This window comes from Anguilla anguilla, chromosome 16 (assembly GCF_013347855.1).
Source record: "Anguilla anguilla isolate fAngAng1 chromosome 16, fAngAng1.pri, whole genome shotgun sequence".
Classification (NCBI taxonomy): domain Eukaryota; kingdom Metazoa; phylum Chordata; class Actinopteri; order Anguilliformes; family Anguillidae; genus Anguilla; species Anguilla anguilla.
The window spans coordinates 14,091,384-14,100,612 of record NC_049216.1 but is presented as its reverse complement, the minus strand read 5'-3'; positions in this window follow the sequence as shown (position 1 = coordinate 14,100,612).

Here is a 9,229-nt window from a genome sequence, read left to right as displayed (position 1 = left end):
TTCACAGGCTCCTCAGAGGATGCATGTTCAAAACTAAATTGGCCAACTTTTTTTGGACAGTTACAGAGTTTTTGCTTGCCTGAAAATAATTAAAATAAAGAAAAAAATGAATACCACTCAATTCTGCAAGCAGATATGGTTTACAGTGGCATAAGCAAGCAAGCTGCATCAGCATTTGTCCCTAAAACCTCTATAACCACTCTACAGAGCAGAAACTCATCCCAGATGTGTCCCAAATCAAGGATGCCACCCCACCCCCCATCCCAGCTACGTGCACACATGCACACACACTCACACACACATTCTAAACTTTTAGATTTTTGCAAAATCCAAAATATGGTATAAGATTTAAAAGAAATATCTATTGCCATCAAGAACAAAATTCTGCTCAGGGGTTATCAAATTATTCTGGGTACTGATGCTGTACACAGAGGGTGCTAAAGTACTACAGCACGTTACAAAATAAAAAGCATTCATCATAATAGGTTTAATTTCTTCTGTACACAGAAGAAATCTTTTGGATCTGTGCATTCTCCTTTGGTCTGTTTATCCATTATCTCATGAAATCGGGTATATACTTGCACATACATGCTTGAGGGACATAACAAACATGTAAAGCGTTCATTATTGAATTGTGCTCTTTAACAGTGGAATGAATATTTAATCCTAAAACTGGGCAGATCAGCTCTGATTACAGTGGCAATTGGTCACCAGTTACCATGGCTCAGGTACCATTAGAACAGTGTGGACACACCTGCAGCATTGTTTTTATAGGGCATTTCTGAGCCACTCGTATGATGATGTTATGCTGGGCTTTTCATCCTGCATTGTATTCTCCAGAATAGGGACATTTCACTACTCATGAGCCACTCTAGAAATTACTAATATTAAAAATGATTTTCAAAGAAAAAGAACTGAGAAGAGAAAGGAGAGATAGAGAGACAAATTCCAGTTTCTCAGAAACACAGGACTCTGGGATTAACACTGGGTTTAATTGCTAATGACTGGTCACACAGCAGACATGGTAATAGAAGAAATGATTTCTCAGAGACACTTAGTTTGTCCTTCTTGATAATCATGACATTATTCTCACTTTCCTGACCATTTAATAATTAAATTTTTTGGCCATAGTTTTACTCTAAATTTCATTCTAAATGTTACCCTGCAAAGAGATTCATTGTACTGTGGCCACTGAACTGAGTGCCTTCTCATTTGAACAATGATTACCTGACTCACGATCTGGTAACCAGGGTGACATGCATTGTGGGTGGGGCAGGGAAGGGGGAAGGAGCCCACGGTTTGTCTCCTCAATGGCTGCCCCCCCCGACAGCACCTCCTTCCCAGAATGACAGACACTAGATTTATGAGCTGTTCTCACCGCCTAGGACAATGGCACCATTCACTGGCAGGTCTACTGAGGTGAGGGGGGTCACTGGGGTCAGAGGCCACTGACCTTTGACCTCCAGAGGCTGAATGGGCGCGGCTTTGTGCCTGACTGGATGCGGCGGAGTGAGAATACCACAGAGATCAGCATTTTTCCCCCTGCGGGGGGTCTCCGGTCTGGATGGCAACCTGAAAGAAAACAAAACAAAAGTTCCCTTAAACATAAGAACAAAAAAACTAAAAGCAGAAAGGTTGTAGTCTGTTCTTTTTAACACAGCTCCCCCTGCAGGCCATGGAAAGAAAAAATGGGAGTGAAGAATCCAGGGTATTTGGCAGGGTGTTTTCCTGTTTATCAAATTGAACACATGTACCTGTAATACATTCACTTTTATTTGTACTGATGGCTTTTGCACATTGAATTGTGTTTTCTATCTGTTGTGATAGAATCTATGCAATTATTCAAGTGTATGTGGTAGGTGTGCATGTCATGCACCTATAGGGTCCTTAGAGTGCAGTATTTAAATAGACCTGTTTGAACAGTGCAGCTAGCTCTGGTAAAGACCCATGGGTCAAAACATTAATGGTCACCTGCTTAAATAAATAGCATTTCGATTTTGGAGAATAGGTTTTCATTCTGGATTTTCTGGAGTGATGAATCTACACCCAAAGTTATCTGGGTTTGTCTGGTAACATTGAATAACTTTTCAGAATTATTGCCATTATTGCCAATTTCCATCTTATTAATATTAGTAGTACACAATTCTCTCAGTCCTGTGCATCAACTGAAATGGAGAACAAAAAACCTGCAAATCCTCTAGTAATGTCTGATGGTAAGCAGTAGAAACATAGCAAGCAGTTCCAGGAGGCCCAGCGGGTCTCTGGAGATTCTGCACTGTCACACACATTCACAGATGAAAGACATTTACACCAAGCTGACAGGTGTGTTTGTAAAGCCAGGACAGCTTCTAAACACTGACTTCAATTAGAGTGTGAAAAAGGACTGGGATTCAGTGTACTTGGTAGTTCCAGAAGCTTTGCGTATAGAATTTAAATAGAGGTCATTAGACAATGTGAAATGTTTGCAGACAGAGCAATTGCTGACACTAATGCAAAAAAAAAACAAAGCTCTTAATGATACTTCAATTTGTAATTCAGATTCAGTCATAAAACTCCCTCAACGGTGAAACAAATTGAAACCATACGCCACATACAGAAATATTCCACCCATATATATGGATGCTTAAGTTAAGTTAGCAGAGCCATATAAGACTGCATAACATGATTCATAAATGTTTATAAACATCCGTAAAGCCATTAAAAACCATTCATAATCAGTTTCAACTGCTTACAAATGCCGGATACAGGTGAATAATTGCCATATTTTTTGTTGCCAAACCATTTGAACAGATTTTAGAACATTTGGAAGTCATTAGTGTCTGGAAACAGGACACTGGTCTAACCTAACATGATCCTTACACTCTCCAGTGAGTCAAAGCAGAGATCAGTTGAGTAATAAGATGGATCTCATTAAATTAGATTTTCCCGCAAAGTGGATTTTATGAGAATTTATGTTTATTTTTTTGAAAGGTCAAGACCATGATTGATCCAAGCAGCCGTTTTGCATCCATGTCTGTTAGAACAACACATGAACCTGTTTAATTGCTTCAGCCACTGCTGAAGGATACATGAATCAATAGAGAGCTTTAATTAAAATGAATATCTCCCAATTCACCCTTAAATTGAGGTATCCTGCGACTACTAGAAACTCAAAATGAAAAACATAACTCAATAGAGTCTAAACTTTAAATTTGGTCAAACAACGTCCTTCACACAGACATGAAACTGGTAGTCTGAAAACCATCACAAAATGACAATACGCAGCATACTTAATTATAAACAATAAGCATTGAACAATCATGTTGATGCATGATATTACACACACATAAAGGCCAAAATTATTAGGCCACCTGTAAATTAATTATTGGAAGTTTATCCAATCATTTTGCAAAGTAGGAGATGGAAGGGTATTGGATAGACTTCCAATAATTTGTTTAATTGTAATTATAGTCAAAATAAACTATTTTGAGAAAAGTCATTTCTAAGATTATTTTTTAAGTATAACTCATCTTTTTGTATTATTGTTGGTATAAATTGAAAAAAAAATACTTTAGTTGTTATTTAATACATGTACAAATATTAACATAATTCTTCTCTACCTAAGTTTTATTTAAAGCCACAGGTGGCCTAATGCTTTTTGCCCGTACTGTGTATAACAATGCAATGACTCCTTGAAGTCTGTAACCCATAAACATCACCAGATGCATCATCTTCTCTGGTGATGCTCTGCCAGGCCTGTATTGCAGCCATCTTCAGTTTCTGCTTGTTTCAGGGGCTAGTTGCCTTAAGATTTCTCTTCAGCATATGAAACTCATGTTCAATTGGATTCAAATTTGGTGAAACACTTGGCCAGTCATGAATTGTCTAGGTTTTGGCTTTGAAAAAAGTCCTTGTAGCTTCAGTAGTATGTTTGGGGTCATTGTCTTGCTGAAGAATGAAGGGCTGTCCAATGAGTTTGGAGGCATTTGCTTGAACTTGAACTGATAAGACGCTTCTGAGCACTTCAGAATGCTTTGAATCGTGAGCAGTTTCTTCCTTTCTCTACACTTTTTTCTTTCAATCACTTTGGCACAGTTTAATACTTCTCTCATATGTCCATAAGACTTTGTTTCAGGATTTTACAGCTCATTAATAAGTAATATACTTTTTAGCAACCTCTATCCGGGCCATTCTGTTCTTGAGACCTGCACTTTGAGATGAACCCCCTGAGGTTATGCTGGTGTAGTCTTTGCTTTATGGACATTTTCAACATACTTACACCTACAGCCTGGAGAGTGTTCTTGATCAGTTTGACAATTGAAAAGGGATTTTTCTTCCTAATTGAAAGTCTTCCATAACAGTGGTATTCCATGGCCTACCAGGTTGTTTGTTGATGCTGTATCAAACAATATATCAGACATTGATTTTGATTTTGACATCCTCAATATCTTACCTATGTCTCCAATTGATTTATTCAGAATTTTCAGCCCCATGATGGCCTTCACTGACATTGACACTTATTTGGTCCTCATGTTGCGACAACAGTAAGAGACGCCAAATGGAAATGCAACCTCTATAATCATCTCTAGACCTTTTGTTACTTTTCTTGTGCAAGAATGAATAGTGCAATGCAAAAAAAAATGTCACTGTCCAAATACTTCAGACTGCACTGTATTCCTACTGTATATTTTGGAAAATATATAAATACCAGTCTGATATTTTGTCTATATTGTACAATATATTAAACAGCATGTGCTTAATATTAAATACATGAAAGTGACATTAATTGATGTGTTTTCATATGGACCCTGGCCTGCTGGAATCAATCATAATGGATTCCTGTTTCCTTCTAAAGGTCTGCTGAAACCAATCAGAACTTCTCATCTGCACATGCTTCCTACCAGTGTCATCTGGTTCCGTCTGCTGCACCAGAAGACTGGAGATAAATGTGCTCTGATTCAAGTGCCTCGCATATGTGGGAGATGCAAAACAATGGACAACTGCAAGTAATATGACAGCATAACAACAATAATAAAGATAATTGAAATATTTATGCGGCTTTTAACAGATAACTATGCTAAAATAGCTTTGTGTCCATTCTATACATACATGATTTTCTGAATGTATCCTGTGTTATAAACTGAGAGTTAGGAATCATTTGCAGTGAGCCATAACCCAGTCTCACTGATTTTCTGTAAGTAAGCATGTATTCTCTCACTCTAGCCATGTATTCTCTCACTCTAAAATAATCTGACAGGACTAATTCAATTCTAACTGTGCCCCATAATAAATCTGGTTCAGTTCTAACACTGCAGCACTAGAAGCCAGAACTTATCAAAGCTCCAAGCGGCTACATTCAAAAGTGAAATGGAACACTCAGTACTTTTTCCTTACATTACAAAAGCAAAATTAAATATCAAATCAGCTCACTTTTTACAGCCACGTGGGGCCAACCAGAGTGCTCCACAAAGAGGGGTGGACATTATTCTGGACATTCTACTGTAAATGTGCACAGGTTATTTAAGCTCAGTTTTAATCTTAAGCAAGAAGCTATGAAGCTGCTTTATCTTTTTACAAATTATTTTTGAGATTGTTCTTCATCAGGTTATGGACCATACGCTATCCTGTACATTTCTTTTGCGTCTGCTTTGTAAATTGCCTCTAGATATTGATGTTGTTGAATAAAGATTTTTTTGGTCATTGTGAGGTGCCTACATTTTTTTCTTTGTATATTGAAATATAAAAAGACACTTCAGTCCTACAAGTCAAGTCTGTCTGTCTCATTGAATGCGTTAAACAATAACATACAGTAGGAACAGATTGCACGCAATATAAATGAGGATGAAGTCATCACAATCACAAAAGAAGAATTAGTCAGAGACAGATCGTAGTGTCTGTGACTGCTTCGCTGGCTTATTTGTTCTCAAGTGGTTCGCTCTGTCAGTGAGGGACTCAGTTGTGTTTGGACACACAGACAGCCGACCGAACTGGTGTTTCCTGGTGCCTTCAGTCAACAGTCCCAGCAAACGGACGCAGATTTAAAAGGCTCCTGACACAGGGTGCTGAATGTCTGGGTGTCAAAGTTAAATGGGCTTCTCGGGGGGCTCTGGCTATTTCGGTCGTTTATCAGTAATTACCCACAGCAGCAGGATAATTAACCTCATTGCCTCAGATTGGCTGTGGCTATGCCTATGGCTAACTGTCGTGAAGATGCAGAAAAGATGTTAGCACAGTGTGTAATTGTTTCCAGCCGAGATTTCCAAACAGTGAAATGACATTATTCTGAGTGAGCATATGGTAGGGAAACAATGGTATTTTAACAGTTTGTACTTTAATGTAGACCATACCCATACCATAAGCTGTAGAATGTTTTTTGTGTGTGTGTGTGTGTGTGTGTGTGTGCGTGTTTAAAGTTCCCATTTGTGCTAAAGCTCAAGCTATGGAGACCCTTTGCAACTGATCAATCGATTCCTATTTGATCCTTTAGAGATCCAAAGGGACCTTTCAGTCAAAAGTCACAGGAAAGTGATTCTGGAAACAATTCAGGACATGGAAGAAAACAGAATTCCTAACCGATGCAGTAAAATCAGCATGTGGATCAGGAACTGAAAGCACAGACGAAGGTCAAGGCTGAAGCAGACACCAGGAAGCCCGCAGAAGAGGAAAAACAGATTCAGGATCTGTATGTTGTTCCATTTGGTCTAAAATGCTTAATTTTTATCCCAACTCCCTGTTCTGAGGGAGGGCTTCAGTGCAAACTGACTCCACTGAATAAAGACCATCAGAGAAGATATACTGTACGCAGTGGGGAGAACCACTCTTTGCTACTCTCTGTTCATTGCAGAGAAGATTATTTGTCTTCCGCTGCTTGATAATTTCCTCAATGTGCAGGAGAGCCTGTACCAGACTCCGCAGCCTACTAAAGCCCCAGCCCCTAGACAGTACAGCTGCTCCAGCACAGTGCAGGGTTTATGAGCTGCCGGGGCTCTGGGTTCAAAAGGGGTCAGCATGCTCTGGGCCTGACCCTCCACCTACTCCTCCTCCGCCTCCTCCTTGTCCTGCTCTGGTCTCCAAAACAAACAGCTGTAAATGATATCCTGTGGAGAGCCTATTATTAAAGACATATTTCCACAAACTGTCACATTTCTAAGGGAGCCACAACAGACTTTTTCTCTTATAGAGACCTCATACAACCTGCCGAGAAAAAAAGTTAATGAGACAACCAGACACTGCAGTGCAAGAAAGGCAATCTGCCAGGCTGGATAAACAGATCCCTGTGCAGAACAGACTCTTAGACCATAAACTGTACATGCCATTGACTTTCCATAAGATCATGAAATGTGTAGTACAGACTCTTTGCACGGCTGTGACTGTTACAGCACATGCTCTCGATTCGAAGGTGCTCATTTTGTAAAACTCAAGAATATCTTTGAGATACATGAAATGGTGACAAACCATTCAGCAGAACAGAAGCGCTGTTAGAGAGCTCAACTGTAGCTGAGAAAATGAGTTTTCGAGGCAGATCAGGACTCTGCGTTGCTCCCTCAGTCCTACAGTGAGATTTTCATCATTAACAGTGAACATGACACATTAATTTGATACGGAACAAATCTGAAAAAATCTCTCCGCATTCCAGGGTCCATGAGCACAACATGGAGAATCACACCCGCTGCAGCTGTAAGTCATAATGGAAAACCTGGTTTCTGCTAACAGACAGAACTCCTGAACAGACTGCAAAAAGGAGATTTAATTTAAAGCATTCTCGGCCCCCTGTCTGCCAGACAGAACTGTATATCACAACATCCTTTCCTCGAACATGTAAATGATATCCATGGAATAAAGCTTTTAAAAGCAACCAACACATAAAAACAGACCCTGCACTCTTTCACAGCTGCAGTTCATTTTCCAAAATATTACACTTCTGTATATCAAAGGTTGATGAGAAGCACAGGCCTTTGGGGGGGTGGAAGGGTGAGTGATTAAAGGATAATTTTGATAAAAACTTCACATCTAGTGTCATATGGTTTATAACTGATTCACGCTATGCTTGGACTTTAGCTGGAAACAATCTGTGAAATGTACAAGGTAATGGTCAGTAACAAAACCCACTCCGAGTGACCGTCCGCTGTACAATTAGTCTGAGTTCCATTGTTAGTGACAAGGCCCCTCAGAGAAACCAACCCTGTGCCACAGCAGAGCACAGTCACAGACACAGCACCACGCACAGCTCTGCTCACTTGCTCTGCTAAATCCCACTGACACAGCTTCAGGGGACTCCCAGTGGGCAGTGACATTTACTGATCATTAATATTAATTCATTTATCGAGCAGCTGAGCAGGAGATTGCCTTCACAGCTACATTATTCAATAAGCTGTTAGCACTATTTAGGTAGAGAAAGAAGCACAGTGGCAGCTGTCAGGGCAGGCTTGTCTGGACAAAGTCTCAAAGGGACAAAGATAAGGGAGCCTTTTTTGTGGGAGTCTATTGAAGTTGGCTTACATTTAGTGCTTTATTAACATCGGGCTCTTGCTGGTCGGGGAATGGTTTTGGAGCTGGAAGCAGAGGAAAGGTCTTTCCCTCGGAGTGACTTGGGCAGAGAGCGGTGCGCTGTGCTGTACTTAAACTCTGCAGCGAGAGCACAGAATCTCCCAGCAGGATGCCCGTCTTCTCTCTGCTGAAGGGGGCTGGCTGCAGAGCTGCCCCCAGGCTCTGGGGATTAGAACTCATTGACTGTGAGAGCTTCGGGTAAAGGCAGACAGCGGGGTGGACGTGCGTGGCATAAACCTAAAGACAAGGAGCCCTCACACTGCAGTTAATGAAAAACGCTCAGAGTAATACAATTATTATTATTGATTATTGTAATTAAGAGCATTTTTCATCAGCTATAGTGTGCAGACTATTTTTTCCCTATTGATTTGGACTCACACTGCCCAGTACCTGCAGTTATGGTATATTGGACGTGCATGTTCCGACTCAGTTCATGAACATAAAGACAAACACTCACACACCAGCCAGCACTCTGACCTCATCACCAGCGCCCGTCTCCCATAGCAACCTGCGACAAGTCACAGTGGGGATAATCCCAGCATCAAGGGAGGTCAAATAATGTAAGCGCAATGTACACAAGCAGGGCTGGGAATGTATGGGATGAAGCAGGGAGAGTCATTACAGCACCTGTACTGTACTGCCATGAGACCTAAACAATGCACCCAAATTGCAACCCTCAACCTGGTAGATCCACAATACATTT